The sequence below is a fragment of the Lepidochelys kempii genome, chromosome 1 (assembly GCF_965140265.1).
Source record: "Lepidochelys kempii isolate rLepKem1 chromosome 1, rLepKem1.hap2, whole genome shotgun sequence".
Classification (NCBI taxonomy): domain Eukaryota; kingdom Metazoa; phylum Chordata; order Testudines; family Cheloniidae; genus Lepidochelys; species Lepidochelys kempii.
The window spans coordinates 342,750,598-342,777,465 of record NC_133256.1 but is presented as its reverse complement, the minus strand read 5'-3'; positions in this window follow the sequence as shown (position 1 = coordinate 342,777,465).

The window sequence follows — 26,868 nt, the reverse complement described above, 5'->3', positions numbered from 1 at the left end:
TGTAACTTAAACATTGGCACACCTGATTCACATGTTTGTCTGTTTCTTCGCTATTTAAAAATGAAACCAAGATCAATCCAAATAAGACACAACCCTCCAAAACTATATCCAGGCTAAGCACAACTTGACTGTTCAAGGTCTCAGGGGCTGCATGGGAACCTTTGGCTTCTGCTTTGACCTGCATGTGTTTGTATCTCTTAGATTTCATTCTGACCATTAGGTTCCTATGACCCCAAAAACTTAAAATAAAATTCAAGCAAAGCAGTCATGGTTTGATGCAACGGCATAAATCGCCCCTGCTTTCCTCAACATTCAGTGCTGGTTTCTCAAACCATAAATCTGGCATGTTACAAAAGTTTCTCACAGTTCCAGCTGTGGATAATGTAGGAGAGTTTATATGTACAAGACAACTAGACCTGTATACCTGTAGATAGCTAATCTAAAGAGCACCATCTGCTGGTTTATAAGATTATAGAGTACATTGTTCATAAACATATAGGTTCAATGGTTATTGTCCTCATGTACTGCAAACCTTCCTTAGAGGTTTTTAAGGCCCGGCTTGAGAAAGCCCTGGCTGGGATGATTTAGTTGGGGATTGGTCCTGCTTTGAGCAGGGGGTTGGACTAGATGACCTCCTGAGGTCCCTTCCAACCCTGATATTCTATGATTCTATGATTCTATGAAATGGCTTGCAGAGCTTAACAAACAGCAAGTTCTGTCAGGCTGCAACTTAAAATGGGCAAATTATTAATGCTGGAAAAGCATGTGGTAGAGCTGAAATGCAGATGGCTGGTTAACTACAGCACCAATCAGAAATACTGGTTGTATCCGAGGGTCCTCTATGCAGGGTAATGTAGCATTCCTGTGAGCTGTTAAGAACTGCCATGTTCCACACTGTGGTGGCTGAATTTCACAGATGGATGAAGTGACACCTGTGTAACTAGAGTCATAATCATGGCTCAGTAGTTAAGGTTGCAGCCAAGATATTCAGCATAGATTTGGGATGACATATACTATGTATAATATTACGTATTTAATTATTAATTATATTATATTATATTATATTATATTATATTATATTACATTAATTGATACGATGTGTTAATTTAATATAGTATATTGTATTAATAGATTGTATGTATAATATTACATATTTAATTATTACATGGTGAGTCTCCCACCTGGCATCATTAGAGTGAACAATCAACTGACAAAATCCCTTCTTTGTAAACTTGCTGTGCAGATTAGGGCACGCAAAGAAGTTTTTGCCAGGTGAACCAGAAGAACTAGCCTGCTTTTCCTAAGCTGGTAGGAGCCTGTCTCAGCTGGAACTACATGCCTATTGCAGCTGCTGCTTTTTCAGAGTCTAAAGCCAAGTGGGCAAATCCTCAGCTGGGGTAAATCAGAATAGCTCCACTGACTTGATTTACACCAGCTGTGGATCTGGCCCAAGATGTTAAGCAAGGCAAATGACTGCCATAGCTAGGAGACCCAGGCTGATCTCAGACAGCAGCATAAGAACTAATGGGATGCAGTCAAGGGACATACAGGAGCTGCCATGTCAAACGAGACCAACCATCCATCTCAGTCCAATAACCTGCCTCTGGTGGTGGCCTGTACATGGTGTTTCAGAGGAAAGCCAAGCACCCCATAACGCATCTGGTTAATTGCGCAATACTCTACAATGAGCTGTGGGGAAGAGAGAAGGAAGGACTGTCTTGACCACAGCTGGCAATCAATTCATGCCCCACATCAATCAGTCTGATGAGAGTGAGCAACAAATGGACTGCTTGTCATTAGGACAGGATACATTTAGGAGATGGATCAAAGGAAACCATTCCCTGGGGCGCTATTCACGAGGCAGCCCCATCCAGCAAATAAGATTATTGGTAATAATGAGATAATTCACTGAGAACTCCTGTCAGGATTAAGTGACCATCCTGAGCAATGAGGGCAGGACAGAGCAGAGAATGGGAAGGCCACAGCTGGATCTTGGATCTTGCATTCTGTGCCCATGATTGTCACTGCAAAGGGTTATTGGGCAGGCTGAAGGTGGAAGAGATGATGGGGTTAAGAATATTTCTTATTTAAATGGCTCCTTTCATCCTGAAGGATCCCAAAGGGCTTTATAAACCTGGGCCAGATTGTGATTTGTTACACTAGTGCAAACCCAGACTACTGCCGTCTATCTCTCTAAGGTAATTTGGCAGCCCCACATAAGCATAGTAGCTGAGCACATCAGTCTTCAATGTACTGTATTTATCCTCACCACACCCCTGTTGGTGCTACTGCTGGTGAGGTATAGGTGAAGGTGGGAAATAGCTGAGGTAGGGAATTGCTCTTATCCCCATGTTATAGATGGGGAACTGAGCCACACAGAGGCTAAGGCCCAGACCCTCAAAGGCGTTTAGGTGCCTAACTCCCATTGATTTCAATAGGAGTTAGGCCCCTAAATAACTTTGAAGATCTGGGCCTAAGCGACTTGCCCAAAGTCACAGAAAGAGTCTGTGACACAGCAGTGAGTTGACCCAAGTTGCCAGCGAGCATCCTACCCATTGGACCATCCTTCCTCTCCTACCATCTGCTCTCTCCATGGCTTCAGCTGAGTTACACCTGACTTACACAGATGTAATTGATAGCAGAATTTGCTCTATTTGGTCTACTGTGGGCCAAATTCTGCTTACACTTACAATGGTATAAATCCAAAGTTGCTCTATTGACTTCAGTGGCTTGAAAAGGAGTCATGCTGAACTACTTTTTGACTCCTAAGCCACTGAATTAAAAAGAGAAAGGGACGTAAACCCCATTTCAACTGAAATCCTAAAAGTATCCTCCACCATAGCATCACTGCTAATGATTCCCCAATGCAGAGCCAAATTCTGCTCTCCTTTACACCGGTGTAACTCCCCACAAAGTCAGTGAGGTTATGCTGGATTTATGCCAGTGAAAGCCAGAGCAGAGTTTGGCCCACATTCTTTTAAAATGTTTTGTGAGTCTTCTGAATGAAAGGTAATATTAATAATTCAATTATGACTACTACTAATTATTAATGATGCTTATTGCATTCTCACTTCTTCTAACAGAAAAATGAGGTGACATATAAAGAGTCACTATATGGATATTTTGGATCCTGTGTCAGATTCTGCTCTCACATCTATGCAGGCCCTTCAGAGATACCCATCCCAGTAAACATGCAAAGAGGAAGAACATCTATTGGAAGCAACAATTGAAGATGTCCCTGGAAAACAACAGTACAGCTGGTTAAGATACTATCCAGCCTGAAATGCTAAGACATGGTGGCAGAGGCATGGTCATGCTCCTTTGCAAACTAGTTAATCTCATTTGGATGAAGGGTGAATCCTTGAAGACTGTCGATGCTCAGACGTTGGACCACTCTTTAAGAAATGTGACCTGAAAGATTGTGATAACGACTGAGGAATAAATCTTACAAGCATACCTAGCAAGGTATTCTGTAGAGTGATTCTTGGCCAAATGAAGCAAAGAGCAGAGGAAATCCTTTCTGAGTCACAAGCTGGCTTTAGATCTGGACACTCTGCCCTCGATCAGATATTTGCTTTTTCGTCCAATCTTGGGGAGACACCTAGAGTTCAGCAAACACCTGCTTTGTGCATTCTTTGACTTTAACAGAGCATTCGACTGTGGTAACTGAGAGGTTCTGTGGAGAGCTCTCAGATGGTACAGTTGTAGCATTAAGTTGATTCAAATATTGCAGAGCTTGCAGTATGAGTCAGCAGTGAGCTGGCAGTGCTTTGAAGCGAAAACTGGAGTCAAAGAGGGATGCATATTCAATCCAATACTTTTTGCTCTATACCTAAAATCTTCTTGTCCAATTCCCTGAGTAACATTGGTGAAGGCTGTAGGATATTGAGGCAAATTATCCATCGCCTTGTCTTTGCTCGCAATAATGTAATGGTAATGCCTATGGAAGAATACAGACAAGAAGCCACAACTCACCTGTAGTGAACACCCAAAGAATGAGGATTAAAGCTGAATGAACAGAAGACTGAACTAATAGTAATATCAAAAATCAAGAAACAGGTTAAACTAGTCATTCATGGTGTAAACATTGAACAAGTAGACAGTTGCTGTTACTCGGGTTCCATCCTAAAGTATGACACAGCCGCTGTGAAGATGACAGGGACAAGCAGATACCTGCTGCCAGCAGAACATTCATATGCCTGAATAAAAGTGTTTGGAACTTTAAAACAGTGCCCATGACAGCTAAAATCAGGTTATATACAGTGCTCTGTGTACCCGCGTTACTTTATGGTTGTGCAACATGAGTACTGACAAAGCGTCTGGAGCAAGAGCTGCACACCTTTGAAATGAGATGCCTGCCCCATGTCCTAGCCATGATAAGTCTAGTTAAACTAAGATATGACAATATACACAGAAGCCAGAAAGTGCAGTGTCTGACTGCAATCATCAAAAGGCGTCAACGACAATGGTTTGGCCATTATTGCTAGAATGTACCAATTGCCTAAAACTTTCATCTATGGAAGAGTGATAGAGAGAGAGGCCATGCACATCCAAGGAGATAGTGGTATAACATAGTATGTAAAACCATGCAGGCAACACCCCCAACAGGCTCAAATGGTGCCTCAAAACATACAGTGGATGGAATCTGCTCATAACGTTGGCCCTACCCTACCCTGATGTTAGAAAAAGGAGATGATCAACTAATAAAGGTTTATTATTCATTTATTTATTTGCATTACTGTAGTACCTAGAAGTCCCATTCATGGGCCAGGACCTCACTGTGCTGTACAAACACAAAACAAAAGACAGCCCCTGCCCCAACAAACTCACAATCTAAGTATAAGATAAGAGCAAAGGACGTGCTAAAGTCATGCCTAGTTAAGGACACTGGCGTATTCCATTCCTTACCCTTGAGATGTGTGTTGTTAGGGGGCTTATTCCTTCACCCACTTACTTCCCTGGTCCTTCTCGCATGAACAGAGAGCAACAATACCCGAAGTCCAAAGGTGCAAACAATTCGATGTTTATTGGGGTGAACTTCCAGCAAGCATGATTCCAGTTTCCTTCCTTAGTGTCCCCCTTCCCAGCTCTGACACCACAGAGCCTTATACCTGTGTCCCTGTTCCCATTTCCCCCCCTTATCAAAACATGATTCCAATTTCCCCACCCCCATTCCCTGTTCCCATTTCCCCCTTTAGCAAAACATGATTCCAATTTCCCCACCCCCATTCCCTGTTCCCATTTCCCCCACCCACTTCCTGATTGACTGCAGACTATATAGTAAAACTTGAGTTCCGCTTAACTATACCTTAACCAATCATTTTACTGAAATTTAACTAACCAATCCTAACATATTGTAACATGTTTATTTAACCAATTATATTCCACCACCTTTATTAGTTTACACCCAGCAAAATTAATTACACAGCAGACAGAGACAATCACAGAACCAGACAGAGATTATACAGACAAACAATGGGGAAATGGGGACTACAATGATAGAACAAACACAGAAATGAGGATTTCACATCCCAGCTATTGATAAGTGAGTTCTTGCCAGACAGGATGCTATCAAACTAAGTTTCCTTTTACATTTTCTAGGCACTTCCCTTTCTCTGGAGGCGATAGGCATTATCAGGACAGGATTATATTCCTAACAGCCCAATAGCACCTTCTTTCAATGTGACTAGTTTGGAATGTGAGGATGTGACCAGTCGCTTCCCAGCTTATGGCTGCCTCTGCTGCTTAGCCAAAGGCCTTACCTAAGCACAGGGCCTCAGACTGTCGCAGTAAGAGAAGACCCTTACACCGGCAGACAGTGATTTTGATTCTTTCTTTTATACCTCTATAACTAGTCAAGTGATAAGAATACACCTAAATTCTTAGAGTATAGGGCTTTACAGACAGGCCTGAATATCTATATCCTAACATGTGTAATCCATCTGTCTACATAAAGGTTTTATAGCATGTTCATCTCAGCACCTAATCCTTGCACTTTTGCTGGCATGGTCAAGTATAGCTGGGAATAGAATCCCAGTATCTCAATTGTCCAAAAACTGGTCAGAAATCATGGCTTTTTCTTGGCTCTCATTCAGAGCTAGACCCATCTTCCTTGACTTTTATCTTTATCCTCAGCCAGGGAGGTTGTTTACTGAATTGAGACTGGTTTGAGTATTGATTCCATTTAAAATTTTTCCTCATCTGCAACAAGTAAAATTTAAAGCTGCATCAATTTGAATGGTGGTTTCCCCAGTGGAAAAGATACAACCCTGAGACTCTGGATTGGTTTGGTTTTTTTAAGGCAGTATACAGACAGACGTAATAACACATCTCCCGTGTGAAGGCAGCTCACCAGCTGCCGTTGTTTATTGATTTGTTCACCTCCATTTACCTTTGCAGAAAAATTCAGTGAGTGCAAACCTGAAACGTCTTTTGTAGGTGACAAATCTGAGGAATTGTCACAGATTGAAGTGTCACTAGAGGAGCTTTTGGAATTAATTGGTAAATGTAACAGTAACAAGTCACCGGGACCAGATAGCATTCACCCAAGAGTTCTGAAAGAACTCAAATGTGAAATTGCGGAACTATTAACTATGGTTTGTAACCTGTCCTTTAAATCAGCTTCTGTACCCAATGACTGGAAGATAGCTAATGTAACGCCAAAATTTAGAAAGGGCTTTAGAGGTGATCCCGGCAATTACAGACCGGTAAGTCTAATGCAAGTACCGGGCAAATTAGTTGAAACAATAGTAAAGAATAAAATTGTCAGACACATAGAAGAACATAAATTGTTGGGCAAAAGTCAACATGGTTTCTGTAAAGGGAAATCATGTCTTACTGATCTATTAGAGTTCTTTGAGGGGGTCAACAAACATGTGGCCAAGGGGGATCCAGTGGACGTAGTGTACTTAGATTTCCAGAAAGCCTTTGACAAGGTCCCTCACCAAAGGCTCTTATGTAAATTAAGTTGTCATGGAATAAGAGGGAAGATCCTTTCATGGATTGAGAACTGGTTAAAAGACAGGGAACAAAGGGTTGGAATAAATGGTAAATTTTCAGAATGGAGAGCGGTAACTAGTGGTGTTCCCTAAGGGTCAGTCCTAGGACCAATCCTATTCAACTTATTCATAAATGATCCAGAGAAAGGGGTAAACAGTGAGGTGGCAAAGTTTGCAGATGATATTAAACTGCTCATGATAGTTAAGACCAAAGCAGACTGTGAAGAACTTCAAAAAGAACTCACAAAACTAAGTGATTGGGCAACAAAATGGCAAATGAAATTTAATGTGGATAATTGTAAAGTAATGCACATTGGAAAAAGTAACTCCAACTATACATTCAATATGATGGGGGCTAATTTAGCTACAACTAATCAAGAGAAAGATCTTGGAGTCATCATGGATAGTTCTCTGAAGACGTCCACGCAGTGTGCAGCGGCAGTCAAAAAAGCAAACAGGATGTTAGGAATAATTAAAAACGGGATAGAGAATAAGACGGAAAATATATTATTGCCCTTATATAAATCCATGGTACGCCCATTTCTTGAATACTGTATACAGATGTGGTCTCCTCATCTGGCATTAGAAAAGGTTCAGAAAAGGGCAACTAAAATGATTAGGGGTTTGGAACGGGTCCCAAATGAGGAGAGATTAAAGAGGCTAGGACTTTTCAGCTTGGAAAAGAGGAGACTAAGGGGGGATATAAAATCATGAGTGGTGTGGAGAAAGTGAATAAGGAAAAGTTATTTACCTGTTCCCATAGTATAAGAACTTGGTGCCACCAAATGAAATTAATCAGCAGCAGGTTTAAAACAAATAAAAGGAAGTTCTTCTTCACACAGCGCACAGTCAACCTGTGGAACTCCTTGCCTGAGGAGGTTGTGAAGGCTAGGACTATAACAGGGTTTAAAAGAGAACTAGATAAATTCTTGGAGGTTAAGTCCATTAATGGCTATTAGCCAGGATGGGTAAGAATGGTGTCCCTAGCCTCTGTTTGTCAGAGGGTGGAGATGGATGGCAGGAGAGAGATCACTTGATCATTACCTGTTAGGTTCACTCCCTCTGGGGCACCTGGCATTGGCCACTGTCGGTGGACATGATACTGGGCTGGATGGACCTTTGGTCTGACCCAGTATGGCCATTCTTATGTTTTTATGTTCTTATGCTTCCTCTTTGTGACTAAGGAGACTAAGCAGGGGGTATTCTAGATGCATGCAATACTGTGTACCTCTGGGCAGAGGGACCTTGGAGAGCCTAAAGTGACACCTTTTCCAATCTGCCCTGAGCGAACACATTCTTCACACCCTGGTGTTGCAACCAAACATCTTCATCACTTGTTGCATCATGGTGACCTCAAAAAAAAAATCTTGTCATAGCAAAATGAACTGATGTTCTGATGCAATGTGTTCCTGTGTGACCGGCGATTCCTACAGAATAGGAGACAGTATCCTAGAAAGCGGTGACTCTGAAAAGGCTCTAGACTAGAGATCATAATGGACGAGCAACTCAAGATGAGCTCCCAGTGAAAACCTGTGGAGCAAAGAGCTGTGGCTTTCTGTGATGTATAAACAGGGGAGTAGTAAGTAGGAATAGGGACGTGATTTTACCTCTTTATATGGCATTGGTGAGACTGAGACTGAAATACTATGTCCAGTTCCGGTGACCGTATTTTAAAAAGGATGTTGAAAAACTGGAGAAAGTGCAGAGAAAAGACAAAAATAATTCAAGGACTGGAGAAAATGCCTTACAGTGAGAGACTTAAGGAGCTCAATCTGTTTAGCTTATGAAAAAAAAGATCAAAAGAAGCCTGATTTCCTTTTTGGAAGGTATGCTTTCCTTATTGGGCTCAGTACAACGGCAACTGAGGGAAATTCAGTGGTGTGCGTTATACAGGTCAGACGAGATGGTCTAATGATCCCTCCTGTAAATTCAGGAATTGCAAACCACACTTCAGTGGACCTGCCAGAACCTAAACTTGCCCTGGTGAAATCAAACTCATTCTATAATATTAGGGACAGGTGGTGAGTAGCTACTATGGATCCATAAGTCACTGGGCCAACTTGCACTGTAACGTACTGATTCAGAGGGAGTGTCTCATGGTGGCCTTAAGTGGCTGAATTTGCAGACTCCCCACTGCTTCACAGGTCATCTGTATATGGTGGTCTGAGGAGTTCAAGGAACAGGGTCCTGGCTCCATAACTGTGTACAAGATGCATCTAGTACTTGTGTCTATTGTTTGCAGCTCATGGACTCATTATGACCTGAGCAAGGATGACTCCCCTGTTTAAGGGATTCAGGATCCAGTTCCGAAGATCATAGAATCATAGAATATCAGGGTTGGAAGGGACCTCAGGAGGTCATCTAGTCCAACCCCCTGCTCGAAGCAGGACCAATCCCCAATTAAATCATCCCAGCCAGGGCTTTGTCAAGCCTGACCTTAAAAACTTCTAAGGAAGGAGATTCTACCACCTCCCTAGGTAACGCACTAGAACTTCTCAGAGTTCTTCTCAGTCTGCATTAGGTTATTGGATTGTTCCTCCCACTCAAGCAAGTGAAACGTCTTCCTCCCTCTGGCTTGGTCTGTTAATTATTATCAGCATTTTCTTTTTGTATAAGGACGAGTCAGATGAAGTGGCAGGGCAAAGGTGTTCCGCAGGCTTGCTGAGTGCTAGGAGGTTACTGGGCACATCCCCAGCCTCAGGTTGTGGGGTTGATCTTTCTGGAGGTGTGTCTCTCTCCGAGTTAAGATGCCAGATAAGGCAGCAGCGGTTCCTCATCTCTGTCGGCTAATCTGAATGTCTGCAATTTAGTGCTGGTGCAAGGTGCCAGAGGGATGGCAAATCCCTTTGTTTCCCCACAGGTTGCACTGCACTTGCATTGCCAGCTGCCCCCATGCAGCCCTGCCAACAGGCCTCAATCCCACCCTGCAGGGAGTACCTCTGGGAGTGAAGGACTGGATGCTGGGATTTCCCCACTGCAAGTCAACAGGAGTTGAGTGCCTAACTGCCTTAGGCCCCTTGGAAAAACCCATCGGTCTTCATGGCCTGTTCAATCCTTTGTCCTTGTTGAAACTGCAGTAAAAATCCGCATTCCTGACTCTTTAGTGAGGAAACACTCCCCTGGAAGTCAGTGGGAGTTCACTCAGCATCAGGAATCTAGGATCAGGCCCTAAACGACCAGCGAGTGTCAGTCACAAAGATTGATATTGTTCCTGGATTATCAGTCAGTAGTGGCTTTGGGAGCTGGAATAAATCAGTTTCTCATTAGGGAGATCACTGCTCTTTCCCATTAACACTGGACGAGAGCAAAGCTAGGAGCCTCGTAATTGACTTTTAGCTCTAACTGTAATCCTGGGCTCTTTTAGATGTCTATTAGCCCCCAGTAATAGGTTGCTAATTGGGTAAGATGGCCTTTAAAATGAGATGTAAGAGGGAGGCCCTGACCACTTTGGGGTCATTAAAGATCCCGTAGCACTTTGCATCAGAGCAGGCGGCTGCGTGGGAGGGGTTACCACCACCGCTCGGCCAAATTCCAATGTCACTAATTGCATTATGCCACAATGTCCGTGTTGCTTTGCTTGTAATATAGAAATACCTTTAGTAAAGCCTTTATTGAAGGGGTTTCTCTATTTTAGGTTGCATGGAGCTTAGGGGGATTTTAAAATAAAAAATGTAAAGGTCAAGGCCTAGAAACACAACACAGGATAAAGACACCACCGCTGGGTATAGTACAAGGCATAATTGTGTCTTATACAGACAATACAAAAACAACCTCAGGGAGAAGAGGACAAACAGGAGCTAGCATTCTAAGCATTCCACAACCCCCTAGTTTTGTTGGAGATGGCCAGATCTTGAGCCCAGTGAGTCCCAGGAGGGTGGGAAAGGGCTGCTAGAAGGGGTAGCCCTCCCCACACATATTCCAAAAAAGAAGGTGAAAGGAGTGCTGGGCTGAAGCCCTGCTGGCGTGGAGCTCCCACAGCAGAACTGAGGGCTGTAACTGCCCTGGTATATCTCCTAGCTGGGGGTGAAGGGGCTCCACCAGGCCAGTTACACCTGTACAGAATCAGCATTCTAGGCAGCCACCTACGTGGCCTGTGCTTACTGCTGGCCCAAGGATAAAGGACAGAGTACTAGTAACTGCTAAGGGAACACTCCTTCAGCACTGTACTGGAGCTAAGGATCTGGGACCCAAGGAGCAGGTCTCCAATCCAAGCTCTGCAGATGTGGGTATGATTCCCTTAGTAACTGTGGCTGGTCTTTGCAGTTTATAGATTTCTTACAAGTACCTCATTTCTTCCCACTTCCCCCCCGCAACCCATCACAATTGCAGATATCCAGCATGCATGAAGCTGCACTTTCTTTAATGTAACCGATACATTCTGCCTATGAAATTCACAATCTGTCGTTTCATTTGGACATGATTTTTTTCACCTTCTCTTCTAAACTGCTGCTGGGCCCTGTTTAGCAGCTGCTGCGTTTCACCCCACAGGTGGCTGCACATAAGGAATCGCAGGAGCAGCAGTGAGCATGGCAGTTAAGGTAAGCTAAGTATTTCCTTTCTTGCCCCGTCTTTACAATCACATATAACTTTGCAAACCTTAAAACTTTGGGGCTGAAGTGTTACAAGTCTGGACGTGGCCAGAAGGTGACTGAGCAATTCTATTTGAAAGCTTCAGCAAAACTTGGCATTGTCTTCTTTTGGAGAACAGAGTTGGGGGGGTGAAAAAACACTTTCCCCATGATTTAAAAAAAATCAATATTTTTTGATCAGCTCTCACACAGGCTGTTGAAATTTGGCACGGTAATAATCCCCAATAAAGAACAAGTGCCTTTAAGTGTTCTGGTGGGGAACTGGTTTTGATAGGCCTAAGTTTAAAAGTTATGATCTCTCACTCTCATAGAATCATAGAATATCAGGGTTGGAAGGGACCTCAGGAGGTCATCTAGTCCAACCCCCTGCTCAAAGCAGGACCAATCCCCAACTAAATCATCCCAGCCAGGGCTTTCTCAAGCTTGACCTTAATAACTTCTAAGGAAGGAGATTCCACCACCTCCCTAGGTAACGCATTCCAGTGTTTTACCACCCTCCTTGTGAAAAAGTTTTAATATCCTAATATCCTAGTTATTCCTAATATCCTAAACCTCCCCCACTGCATCTTGAGACCATTACTCCTTGTTCTGTCATCTGCTACCACTGAGAACAGTCTAGATCCTTCCTCTTTGGAACCCCCTTTCAGGTACTTGAAAGCAGCTATCAAATCCCCCCTCATTCTTCTCTTCTGAAGACTAAACATCCCCAGTTCCCTCAGCCTCTCCTCATAAGTCATGTGTTCCAGTCCCCTAATCATTTTTGTTGCCCTCTGCTGGACTCTTTCCAATTTTTCCACATCCTTCTTGTAGTGTGGGGCCCAAAACTGGACACAGTACTCCAGATGAGGCCTCACCAATGTCGAATAGAGGGAAACGATCACGTCCCTCGATCTGCTGGCAATGCCCCTACTTAAAGATCCCCAAATGCCATTGGCCTTCTTGGCAACAAGGGCACACTGTTGACTCATATTCAACTTCTCGTCCCCTGTAATCCCTAGGTCCTTTTCTGCAGAACTGCTGCCGAGCCATTCGGTCCCTAGTCTGTAGCGGTGCATTGGATTCTTCCGTCCTAAGTGCAGGACTCTGCACTTGTCCTTGTTGAACCTCATCAGATTTCTTTTGGCCCAATCCTCCAATTTGTCTAGGTCCCTCTGTATCCTTTCCCTACCCTCCAGCGTATCTACCACTCCTCCCAGTTTAGTGTCATCTGCAAACTTGCTGAGGGTGCAATGCACACCATCCTCCAGATCATTTATGAAGATATTGAACAAAACCAGCCCCAGGACCGACCCCTGGGGCACTTCACTTGATACCGGCTGCCAACTAGACATGGAGCCATTGATCACTACCCGTTGAGCCTGACAATCTAGCCAGCTTTCTATCCACCTTATAGTCCATTCATCCAGCCCATACTTCTTCTCGCCATGCATATTATATTTTGCAAAGGGTTTTCTCAATATGTTCATAAAGGGCTTGATCCAAAGCCCACCAAAGTCAATGGAAAGACTCCCACTGACTCCAATAGGCATTGGATCAGGCTGCAAAAATGCACCTAAGGACGTCCAGGCAACATGTGTGCCTGTGGGTGAAAGTGTGCTCAGAGTGAGGTGAGGGTTCTGCAGAGTTCCTGGCTTCTCGGGCTGAACATCTTGTAAGGCATGAAAGGCGAGGCCTTTTCACTGTCACCTGTTCCATCAGTTTGTTTCAAACATCTGTGGTGCATTTGCCCCTCACTAAGACGGCAAGCTCTTTGGGGCACCGAGGGTGGAATCCACAAAGTTACGTAGCCACCTAAACACCAGACCTGTGCACCTGTGTTTGGGGTTTAGGCACCTAAGTCCGAGTGTTAGGTTCCACTGCCATCCACAAAACTCTCAGAGGATCCTGTTGGCACCTAGACTCAGCTACGTTTTCAGGGTAAAATTTAGGCATCTGGAGGCATGCCTCCTGCCTCAGCCCCCGAGCAATTCGCGAACCAGGGGAAGATAGGCATTTGGCCACCTCCCTTGCCTGCAGGGCCACCTCCCAGAGCAGGTCCCATTCAAAATCCAGCCAAAGGAGGAAGGGCTGGGGGCAGAGCCCACCTTATAATTTGTAGCCCAGTGGTCAGAGAACTTTCCTGAGAGGGAGAAGACCCCTCTTCAAATCCTTTCTCCCCCTCTGGCAGAGACGGGGGAATTGAACCTGGGTCTCCCGCCTCCCAGGCAAATGCTCTAACTACTGGGCTAAAAGCTGTGCACCATCACCATCTCCTCCTCCTGTTTTGTGTGGCATGAGGCAGGTGCCTAGCTCATTCCTGCAAGAAGTGCCTTAGGTGCCTAAGCCACCTGACTCCAGGCAGCAGAGTCAGGCGCCTCCCTGCAGCCCAGACTTAGGGACCTCCCTCTGTGAGCGGGGTGGGGCTTGGCACAGACACTCCTCTCGTCAGCATCTCCCATTGGACAGCATAGCTGGCTCCATGCCTAGTGCGCTGGCTTCTGTGGATTGCATTCTAAGGGGATGTCTACACTGCAAAGAAAAACCGAGGGCTGGACTCAGGCTCCCGGTGCTCTGGCTCTGGGGCTGTTTCACTGCCATGGAGACTTCCAGGCTCAGGCTGCCCCCCAAGCTCTGGGTCCCTTCCACTTCACAGGGCCCTAAAGCCCAGGCTCCAGCCCAAGCCCAGAAGTCTACACTGCAATTGAACAGCCCCTTAGCCCAAGCCCCACAAGCATGAGTCTAACTGCTGCATAGACATACCCCAGGGTTCCTATCTCTCCCCATTCATTGTGTAGGGACCCTGGGCACCCAACCCAGGCTTTGTCAATCGCAGTGTTGTTCCTGTGATTTTCTAGATGCATAACAGATTCGTTGTGGATCCTGCCCTGAGTGTTTTTTAACATGTCTATGTAGAGTGGTTAGTGTAAAGGGGCCTGATCCCTGACTTGAGCCTCTAGACCCTACGGTAATAATATTAACGACATGTGCCAGGAATGAGACAGAGGCCACATTTAGTGCATTCTGCATGGAGCCTCGTGGATGCTTTGCTGCCTCTGGAGTTGGATGTGCTGCATGAATGGCATTTGTACAGCACTCTGAGGTCCTTGGTTGGCAAAGGGCTGTATAATTCATCAGAGAGAAAAATGCGCTCCCATCGCAAAAGCAAGACCATGTGGCTGGTTCCTCCTCCCCTGGAAAGGCCCAATGCATTCGCTAGGAAGCAAGCTCTCTAGAGACCACGCTGCAGGCTGACAGAAATGAGACAGATTTGCTGATGGACACAAATCTTAACTCTTGATTTCTTTCCATGCTGGGCCCTGAACTTTGCAGGCTTGACATCGTTTGTTGCCGATGGTATTTGCTTAGGTTTTGTGTCTGCCTCTTATTCCGACAGAAAATGTTCCTGTTGGACAGAAAATTGTTTACAGCTCCATCTTTTGCCAGTTCACGTCGCCAAGGAGATCAGCTAGTGAAGCTTTAAGGCCAAAGGTTTCTCTGCTCCTTTGACCTTTGTCAAGTCTGAATGGCAGAGAAAATGCAGGTTTCAAAAATTGCACACTGGAGGTGAGATCATCTACATTAATAACAGCAGAGAGAGAAAGGCTTCAGTGCTGACCTGGGAAGACCAGGGAGAATCCCTAATGGAGTCTGGAGACTAGAGAGGGATGTGAGGAGTTGAGCTTCCAGTTCATCAGTATGCCTTGCAGGTACAACCCCTGGGGCTTTAAGCACGTATGCCTGGCAGCTCTGAGAAGACATGACTTTCTGCAAATGCAGCCGTAAGGACAGCTATCAAGACTCGAAGAGCAGGGTGAAATCTAGGTTGGAAAATCTCATCAATGAACCTCAGATAGGATTCAGTCTCTCTTGCGGGAAAGCCCAGTGGAATGAGAAGGAGATTCAAACTCCTGGACACATGATATCTAAGTTGGAGCAGGGACTCCCCACCAGCCACTGCCAGTGAAACAGCTCCATGATAGGGAGGAAGAGACGTTTTCCCAAAAGGTACTGCAGCCTCAGGATTTATTATCTTCTCCGTGGATTCACCACTAGCTGCTCTGCCTGCCCCTCTCCCGGAGGTCCTTGATAGCACAAGCTTTGCTACACGTCTTTGCCCCTGCCAAAGGAAAAGTCAAAGTTCTGTGCTTACAGACTCCCTCCATACTCCCATTTGTGAGGGAAGGAGATCACACCTCATAGGCAGGAGAGATTACAGCACAGCACTGGCAGATTTGGGAATAGAACCCATGGCTCCTAATGCCAACTTGTGTGTTCCAGCCACTAGCCCATGTTGCCTTCACGTTTAAATGGCCTTCCATTAAGTTTATTTAATATTTCTCATTTGGAAGCAGCTCTACATGCAGTACTCCTGATTTCTTTAGCACCTTACGTCCAAGAATCTCAAAGCATCTGTCAAACAACGACGAATTCAGCCTCACTGAACTGCCCCGAGGAAGGCATGTGTCAGAGCTGGTAGAAATGCTTGCCACTGAAGATATATCAACAAAATTTGCCCATTTAAGAGGTCTTGAAAACTCCCCTGAAACCGGAGCAATTTTATGATTTTTTTTTCAAGAAAATTGTTACACTTTACTCTATCTCTGCTGTTACATAGTGGGATGACCAAGGCTTTCCTCCCCAGATCTGGCTGCATTTCAAAGATGCGGGATGGACGTTTTGTGAAGTTCTTTGAAAGGAGAGGTGCCGCATTTATGTAAAATATGATTAATTTAGGATGAGGCACAAGTCAGCTCAAGTGGAAATGCTTTATGCGGAACAGCTCTTTGTGTTTCTTAGACTTCACAGAGAAAGCAGACGCTCAGAAAACCTCATGACATCGCCTTTACCACAACAGAGAGATTGAAAACCCATCTCTACAATTTGTAATATTTCCCAGTGTAAGGAGATAACTGCACAGTAAGGCTTCAGCCGCGATCAAGGTTTATGATAGTGTGACATCTAACTTTGTGCAGGTAACAATTACAGACATCCGGAATCACACGCCTTCTGCTTCAGTGACTCCTTACATTTTGATTGCAGACTGTGGGACAGAACTACACAGATCAGTACAAGTGTCACTGGGCTTGAAGTGTGTGAGTGATAAGTAAATCATTTAGGATGTCGCAGCCAGAAAATCATCTGTGTGTTTAAGAGCCGCACTACCGGTTTATCGGGTGATTTGGTTTTGAGGTTTGCGGGGAGGGGGGTTTATAAGGAAATTGCATAATTGAAATGATCAGCTCAGCAGCTTCTAGCCTTTCATGCTCAGGTGGCTTCAATGCCTGAACACAACACACCTGCAGGAAGCAATTGAACACTGTGTCCAAACTGGCTGAAAAGAATAGGAAATGCTGTCAAGATCAGCAACTACAATGGCTGTTAAGAGTGTACAGTGGATTTTGTCATGGACTAGTGGGTAGAGTGGAGGAGCGGGAACCTGGCATTTCTAATCCCAGCTCTGGCATTGCATGTCTGTAATACCGGCCCGTGCCCCAGTCTCCCCATCTGTGAAATAGGCATAACACCGCTTATGCCATAAGAACGGCCATACTGGGTCTGGCTGATGGTCCATCTAGCCCAGTATCCTGCCTTCCAATAGTGGTAAGTGCCAGATGCTTCAGAGGAAATGAACAGAACAAGGCAATTATCGAGTGGTCCATCCCACCATCCACTCCCAGTTTCTGGCAGTCAGAGGTGTAGAGACGCCCAGAGCATGAGGTTGCCTCCCTGACCATCTTGGCTAATAGCCATTGATGACCTGTCCTCCGGGAACTTAGCTATTTCTTTTTTGAACCCAGTTAGACTTGTGGCCTTCACAACATCCCCTGGCAACAAATTCCACAGGCTGATTTTGCATTGTATAAAGCAGTAACTTCCTTAGTGTTTTTTAAACCTCCTGCCTATTAATTTCATTGGGTGACCTCTGGTTCTTGTGTTATGTGAAAGGGTAAATAACACGTCCCTATTCACTTTCTCCACCCCATTCACGATTGTATCGACCTCTGTCATATCCCCCCTTAATCATCTCTTTTCTAAGCTCAACAGTCCAAGTCTTTTTAATCTCTCCTTGTACAGCAGCTGTTCCATACTCCCAATCATTTGTGTTGCTCTTCTCTGTACTTTTTCCAATTCTAATATATATTTTTAGAAATGGGATGGCCAGAACTGCACACAGCATTCAGGATGTGGCATTATATTATCTATCCCTTTCCTAACGGTTCCTAACATACTGTTCATTTTTGGATGGCTACTGCACATTGAGCAGATGTTTTCAGAGAGCTACTCCTGATGACTCCAAGATCTCTTTCTTGAGTGGTAACAGCTAATTTATACCCCACCATTTTGTATGTATAGTGGGGATTATGTTTTCCAATGTGCGTTACTTTGCATTTATCAATATTGAATTTCATCTGCCATTTTGTTGCCCAGTCACCCAGTTTTGTGAGATCCCTTTGTAACTCTTCACAATCAGCTTTGCGCTTAATTATTTTGAGTAATTTTGTATCATCTGCAAACTTTGCCACCTCACCGTTTACCCCTTTTCTCCGACCATTTATGAATATGTTGAACAGCACAGGTCCCATCTTTGGAAGATGCCACTATTTACCTTTCTCCAATGTGAAAACTGACCATTTATTCCACCCTTTGTTTCCTATCTTTTAACCAGTGACTGATCCATGAGAGGACCTTCCCTCTTATCCCAGGAGAGCCTTTTTTGTTTAAAAGCCTTTGGCGAGGGGCCTTGTCAAGGGCTTTCTGAAAGTCCAAGTACACTATGTGCCCTGGATCCCCCTTGAGCATGTTTATTGTCCCCCCAAAAAGAATTCTAAAAGATTAGTGAGGCATTTCTCTTTACAAAAGTCATGCTGGCTCTTCCCCAACATATCGTGTTCATCTGTGTGTCTGATAATTCTAGTCTTTACTAATAGTTCCAACCAATTTGCCTGGTATAGAAGTTGGGTTTACTGGCCCGTAATTGCCAGGATCGCCTGTGTAGCCTTTTTTTTAAAAATCAACATCACATTAGCTATCCACCAGTCATCTGGTACAGAGGCCGATTTAAGCGATAAGTTACATACCACAGCTAGTAGTTCTGCAATTTCATGTTTGGTCCTGGTGACTTATTACTGTTTAATTTATTGATTTGTTCCAAAACCTCCTCAACTGACACCTTAGTCTGGGACAGTTCCTCAGATTGGTCACCTACAAAGAATGACTCAGATGTGGGAATCTCCCTCATGTCCTCTGCAGTGAAGACTGATGCAAAGAGTTCATTTAGCTTCTCCCCAATAGCCTTGTCTTTCTTGAATGCCCCTTGTAGCACCTCGATCACCCAGTGTGTTTGGCAGGCTTCCTGCTTTGGATGTCGGGGGTATTGTGAGTGTTTGTACAGCTGCTTGGGTGAAAGGTTGAGTTCTCCGGTATTATCTCCTCTCATTCCATTCCCATTTCAACAACTGAAAGGCACAGCCAGGGCCGGCTCTAGGTTTTTTGCCACCCCAAGCAAAACATTTTTCACCCCAAGCTCAGGTGGGGCTGGGGCTCGCAGGCGGCGCTGGAAGTGGAGGGAATGATGTCACCTTCTCCCAGCGCCTGCAGGGGCTTTCCCCCCCCCCCTCCCCGGCGCGGCTGCACAGAGAAGCCCCAAGATAAGGGGTGGCACAAGGCAGGGCAGCAGCCAGTGTGCAGATGAGGTGGCGCAGCCCCCGCTCCCCAGCAGGACTGGCCTTCTCCTCCCCAGGTAGCAGCTGGGCCCTGGCAGCTCAGCATCCCGGGGCTGAGGCTTCCCCTTCCCGCTGCGGCCGGGGGCGCGGCGCCCTCGCCCCGTCTAAGTGGCGCAGCTCCGAGAGCGCAACTGCCCCAAAAAGAAAGGGTGGCGGGAATGCCGCCCCTGGAAATGTGCCACCCCAAGCACGTGCTTGCTTTGCTAGGGCCTAGAGCCGGTCCTGGGCACAGCATGCAAAGAATGGCCTCTTGCTGACCCACCCCCTCCACGCTCACCGACCGGAGAGGCTGCTTTTGGGGCTCACCTTGGAACCGGTCAAGAAGCAATGGTTCCCGTGTGACTTTCTGGTACAGGCACGTTCAGCCTCTTTTGACGGCGACTCCCCCGTTTGATTAAGTGCCCCCTTAACCTTTGGCCACCAGTCTGCAGGTACGGCAGACAGAGAAAGGATGATGGAGAGAGCAGGAGGAGGACAATATATGCAAAGAGACACTTCCAGCTAGACAAACTGAGCACACCCAGACGATGATCTCCCTTTGGGGTCACTTTGTAGAGCTACTGCCTACACTCCACATGAGTTCTGGGGCGACTCTTCACTGCAGTAATACCCAGGACTAGAAGGAATGGAACACTCTGATTAAATCAGTGTGACCGTGTATCCCTCTAGTGGCTGGTCCCCGCAACTACAACGGTCTACTACTTACATCTACCAGAGCACGTCTTCAGTTCAAATGGCAGAGTGGATGCAGAAGGTTCATGTCCCACTGATGACCATGATACAAGTGAATATGTAGCCAGGATTTGTCATACACATTGGGAGCCACGCTACCTGCTGTTCTACTGCTATTTGGTTCACGGTGCTCTACTCTCCCCACATACCGCAGTCATAAGCTCCTCAGAAAGGTGTCTAATCAATGAATAAATTGCACCTGAGTGCTGGTTGGCAGACACGAGGCTAGAAATTTGGAACATATGCTGGTAATTGTAGTTCAGAGTGAGGGTTGCTCTTTCATGTCACAATTGGTAGAATGTCTCATGAAACCAGTGACAGGTTTTATAACCTTTGGGGGAAAAATAACAAAGGTACCATGTGATTTGTAATGAATGCTTCTCAGATGGCAGAGCTAGCCTCCCCAAGAGGGAGCCCTTCCGTTCGGAGCCCTTCCAAGGGAAGCTCAAGCAAACTCAGAAGATGGGAAAAAGGAATACACATTTTATTTTTCATTTTTATTGTATCAAAAAAGAAAAAAAAGCAGCACTGACTCCTGGAATATGCAAGAGCCTGGTCATCTGATCGGGCTGAATTGTGTCAACAAAATCAGGTTCCCCATTGTGCTAGGTGCTGTACAAACACATAGTAAGATACAGACCCTGTCCCTGGACAGATGACAGTCTGACTAGACAAGACAGACAACAGAAGGCTTATCCTCCCACTTTCCCAGATGGGGAACTGAGGCACAGATAAGGATTTAGGGCCAAGTTTGCAAAAAGAACTCAGTGCCCAAGACTGACACCAGATTTTCAAAGGAGCTCAGCATATTGGAGTCTTTCAGTTGACTTCAGTGGGCATTGAATCAAGCCCTTAGTGACTTAATAGGACTTTTCCAGCTCTAATTTTTGCACCTTATGGGCCAAATTCTTCATGTGGGGAAAAATTGCATAAAAATGTGGGTGCCTAGGCCCTGCTGCCCTGAAATGCTGATTAGTGGAGGAAATGCTGGCTTCCGAAGGGGACAAGTGGCAGTCACACACCCTGTGGGGCTAGGAAGCTGTGGTTGCTCAACCCACAAATTCGAAGTGATGAGTTTTCTGGTATCCCCTATGGATCCATTCAAGCACCAATTTCATTTTGGGTCTCTCGGTCCCGCTTATCTTTTGGCTGGGATGCTACCCAAATATCAATAAAGTAACACAGGCCTGGAGCTCTACACTTCCCTGTGCGGGCCATCACCACAAACAAGCATTATATGAGTCAGCAGTGTAATGCTGTTGCAAAAAAAGCAAACATCATTCTAGGATGTATTCGCAGGAGTATTATTGTAAGCAAGACATGAGAAGTAATTATTCCGCTCTCCTCCGCACTGATTAGACCTCTGCTGGAGTATTGTGTCCAGTTCTGGGAGCCACATTTCAGGAAAGATGTGGACAAATTGGAGAAAGTCCAGAGAAGAGCAACAAAAATGACCTATGAGGGAAGGTTGAAAAAACTGGCTTTGTTTAGTTTGTAGAAGAGAAGACTGAGGGGGGACATGATCACAGTTTTCAAGCACATAAAAGGTTGTTACAAGAAGGAGGGAGAAAACTTGTTGTTCTTAACCTCAGAGGATAGGACAAGAAGCAAGGGGTAAACGTGCATGTTCCGAAATTTGGATGATGATTAAAAAAGGAGGAAAAGAAAAGAAGTCTACTAAACAAGTCTTACCCAATGCGAACAAAGATACAAAGTAGCAGATGCCATAGGAATAGCAATCAGCACGTTTAAATCTTTACAAGATGAACTGGTTTTAACGCTTTGGGGTACTCCAGGACACACGCACAAACATACACCCCCTCATAGCCAGTGATAGTGTTTTGTAATTAAAGATGGCCCACAGCAAGTCTGTGCTGTACAGAATAATACTGTAATCTTTACAAATCCCTCTGCTTCCTTGAAAAGATGCGGCTAAGTCAAAGGCAGAAAACACAGGGAAAATAATAGGACCAAAGGCACTCAGGATGCAATAAAACAGAGGATTAGATCTACATTACTTTCATTACATTCTATTGTATTTTTATTATTAGGTCCACTGTTATCATTTAATCTTATAACTGCTGTGTCTGATAGAGTGGAACAAAAACAAATGGAATTCATTCCTCCTCCACCCCACACGCACATGGAGGAACTGGAGATTAAGGAAGGATAAGCACCACACGTAATTGAATGAAAAATGCAAATTGCACACAAAAAAAAGTGCATTGGGGGGTTGAGGCATTGAGGATGCCAACCTGGCATGAGGCTAAATACCCTTTACCTGTCTACCCAGAGAGCTGGCAGAGATAGTTAACCATGCTGGGACTTGATCCCAGTCTTGTTTTAGTATTCAGGATCAAGAATATGAACATAGGGCCTGATTCTCACTTCAGCTGTGGTCCCTTTACTATTCTTCCCATCTTTCCTTTGCATTAGGATAGTTTGCTGTTGCGCTTTTAATATTTTCATTTTGAGAAACGTCTAGGTCTCCTGAACTCCTTTTTCCCTCAGATTTTCTGCCCATGGGACCTTATCTACCAGTCTATTAGGTGCTGATTATTGGACCTGTTTTTGTTGTTTTACTGCTTATGAGGGGAAGGCTGGTCTGGTGGTTAAAACACAGGCCTCAGACTCAGAACATCTGGGTTCTCTGCCCAGCTGTGCCACAGATCTGCGGGGTAGCCTGGAGTAAATGTCCCCCTGTGTGTTGCTTTCCTCATTTCAAAAACGGGGGTGATGAAACACTATTTTTCCTGCTGCCCAGGTATGTAGTCTGAGGTATTGCTGTTTATAAAGTAAAAAGTCCCTCCTTGCCCCATAATAGGATCTGGCTCAGCTGATGAAGTTAATGGCCAACAAATTACAAAGGAAATACATCTTCCCATAAGCCAAATCCAGTTGCCTTCACTCACATGAAACTCCCACTGACTTCCATGGGAGCCAGACTGGTCCTCTAGTCAAGTAGACCTTTCTTTGAATGAAGAGGAGTTGGATCCAGTTAAGGACTAGCACTAAGTGAATACCTCAAGTCAACATTTGTTCATATAGAAAAATCAAATACACTTTGGGCCTTCTACATTCGCTTTCTGTGAATATTCCAGCGAATGAGTTTCCTGGCAGGAACATTCATGGGAACAGCGTGCATTGCACAAATAGTCCCAGGAAGCACACTTTGAACTCCTGGGGTGGGATTTTCCAAAGTGTTTGTAACTAGCCCATCTGTGTTCCCACTGAAATCAATGTGCTTCTGAAAATCCCACCTATAATCAGAAGGATTTAACCCCCTGATTTGAAGGGTTAATGCTCGTCCAGTCAGGGACTACAAATGATACCACATGACCAATCAAAAAGCACTCACCAAATAAGGAACTCACAGCACGGAATGCGTAAGTGACGTGCGAAAGGTCACACTGAGAATCAGTGACAGAGCTGGGAATGGAATCCAGGAGTCCTGATTCTCAGGCCACCACCCTAACTGCTAGGTTGATTTTAAAAACACTGTCCTCCCACCGAAATTACTGGAAATCTCAGTCAACAACAAAGTCAGTAACCACAAAAACAAAAATGAAGATTAAGTGAAACTAAGAAATTACACTAGGGAGGAGAAAGAGCTGCCCGCAGGGAGTCAACATCCACTACCCTGGGCTACTTCACTACCAGTCTGTACAGTTTAGGGTGTTGCCCCTTTAGCTTGCTGCCGATAGGGTCCCATCTTGGACTAGGTTGGGGCCAGGTGATGAGACTGTCTATGATACCTCTCTGTTGCCCAGGCAGTGTGGAGGAGGATAGGACAGAATGGGTCTAGCTTTGGGGAATTTGGTAGAAGGGTCTGTGCCCTCTAGAGAACTCTCCCATCTAGAGTCTGGAATTGAACTCAAAATTCCCAAGTCTCACCGTTCCTCAGATTTTAGCAAATATCTGTGAAATAGGCTGGCAAAATGTCTCATCCCCCTCACATGCCGGTCCACATAGAGGATTCATAGATTTTAAGGGTCCATTGCGATCATCTAGTCTGACCTCCTGCATAACACAGACCACAGGAAATCTCTCAAGTGATTCCTGCTTCAAGTCCAATAGCAGTGGCTGAATTGAAGCAGATATTTGAGAAAAATATCCTGTCTTGATTTTAAAATTTCCAGTGATGGAAACCTTGGTAAGTTGTTTCAGTGATTAATTCCCGTACTGTTGTGCATCTTATTTCAAGTCTGAATTTATCTAGCTACAACTTCCAGCCAATGGATCTTGTTACACTTTTGTCTGTATGTTTTTGCTCCCCATGTAGGTATTTATAGACTGTAATTAAGTCTCCCCTTAACTATCTCTTTGTTAAGCTAAATAGATCAAGCTCCTTGAGTATATCATATAAGGCATTATAACAGGTGGCTTAGAGGGACGGGCAGCCTACTGGTTAGAGCGTGTGGGGCTCTCAGCCCCCAGTTTGGTTGAGGAGCCTCAGTCTTTAAGGCGAGGGGCAGGGTATGGGGGACCTTGGCCCTCCCTCTCCACCGGGTCCCAGCCCAGGGCCCTGTGTATGTCAACCCCTCAACAAGTTTGGAAGGAAAGCAATGGAAAATAAATAGACAGATAGGCACAGAATAGATAGTCTTAAACTTATCTCTGGGAAAAAATGAAGGCACACAAGGCAATGTGGAAATTAATCGTGTTTTCTGATTAACAAGCACAATTAAGGAAACAAAACAAGAAAACTATCACCACCTCTTGGGAAGGTTATTTTTACATTATTCTGATCACAAGAGTCAGTCAGCTCTGGGTGACAGCTTTATTCTGATCGCTATTAGAGAGACAGAAGCAGATAACACTACCAACTAATTATTAGCACAATCAGTAATTTCTCTACAGGGACCAGGAACTCAAACAAAACTGCTGGGGGTGGGGGTGGGGGATTTTTAAAAAGGGAAATTGAAGATGTGAAGGAGAAATTGAAACCAATGGGGAAATTATTTTCATAAACCAGAAGCGAAGGGAGGAGGAAGTGGTTAAGCAGATTTCATGGAATAACACTGGCAGGTCCTTTAAGGTCAAAGCAAAGATTAAAAAGGGCCCCCCTCTAAAACAAACCCCTAGTGATATTTTGGAGGAATAATACAAATCTGTAGCCAACACTATTGCTGTTACTAATATGTTAAGGGGATTCAGGGTGCATAGGTGCTGACTCCATGGGTGCTCCGGGGCTGCAAGGTGACTCAATTATCAAATATAAGTACTGTCATGGGGAGAAAACACTAGAGACTAATGGGCTCTTCAATGTAGCAGAGAAAGTCAGAACAAGAACCAATGGTTGGAAACTAAAGCACAACAAATTTAAATTAGAAATAAGGCACAAACTTTTAACAGAGGGTGATTAACCATTGCAACACACTACCAAAGTGAAAGTGGATTTTCCATCTCCTGATGTCTTCAAAGCAAGACTGGATGTCTTTCTAAAAGGTGTGCTTTAGCCGTAACACAACTTATTGGTGCCCACAGAAGTAACTAGGTGAAATTTAAGGGCCTGTGATACACAGGAGGTCAGACTAATGGTCCCTTCTGGTATTAAACTCCATAAGTCTATGAATATTAATACCAGAAGTTTTGTGCATTCAGTCAATCAGGGAACACGAATATCCAACTGAGCAGCCCAGCTTCAGTATTGAATATGAGACAATTTCAGTGAACCATTCACGATCAATACACAGAGTCAAAACAACAAGGTGGGATAATTTCAAATTCAAGGTAGTTGAAATCTTCTTACAGATATTGTGTAAAGAGGTCACCTTTGTCCAATTAATTATCATAGGTCACAAGTTATCCACCTGGCTCTACCTAGCATGTGAACCATAGGGTTAAAGATTGATATTAATGAGCTCCTTGCAGTGCACCTGGGAGCAAATACGGAGCTAGTGTAGACTTTGGAGAATAGCTGTTACATGCACTATGTGGCGGTCACTGATGAATAAACAGGTGCACTGGCTGATGTATCTGAGTGGACTTCAAGGGTGGCATATCATGGTCATCCACTCAGGAAGCCACAAAGACCTGGATAGCTGTGGCATGGTCCACCTCACAGATACAGTTGCAGTCATCTAGCTAAAGTGAGACATAGCAATCACATACTGGATTGTGGAACTCCAGCATCCAACAGAGAAGACTATTGCACGTCCATTCCCCAAACACAGCTACGTGGCAGAATCATCCAGAGACTCTAACTAGGCAATGAGGCATCAACCACCCCACCTATATACATTAGTCTTGCATGGTAGCTGCCTTGCATGTCTCGCCGTGGAGTTGCAACATTTGCATCAACAGGTCATAAGGCGTCATCACGAAGCAATGCCATTCCATGCCGTGCCGTGAAGTTTTGATATCTCAATATACAAAATACATTTGGGGGCAACTTTAACTATATTGCCAGATTGCAGGACAAGAAGGAACAGAACTATGAAAACTGGGTTTGTCCTTGGGGAAAACTGAAGCACAGAGAGACTAAGTGAGTTGCCCAGGTTCACACAGCAAGTTGAGGGCAGAGCCAAGATTTAAACTCACAACCCTTGACTCACAATTGTGTGCTCTAGCCACTAGGTAAAACTTGTGAATATAAGCATCCTCTTCCAACTGTTAAAATGTAGATTGTAAACTTTATGCAGTGTCCCTCTTCCCTTCAGTAGTCTCCTCCCCTTTGAAAGAGAGGTTAGATATCCCTCCAGAGAGGCAGAGGAATGCAAAGCATCATGGGGAATCTCTCCCACACAGAATGGGAATCTTCCCATCACTTTTCCCTACTGATACTTCTTTAAAATGGTTGCCTCCAAGACTGCCAGCTGAAGACTACTTTGCTTTTGCCAACAC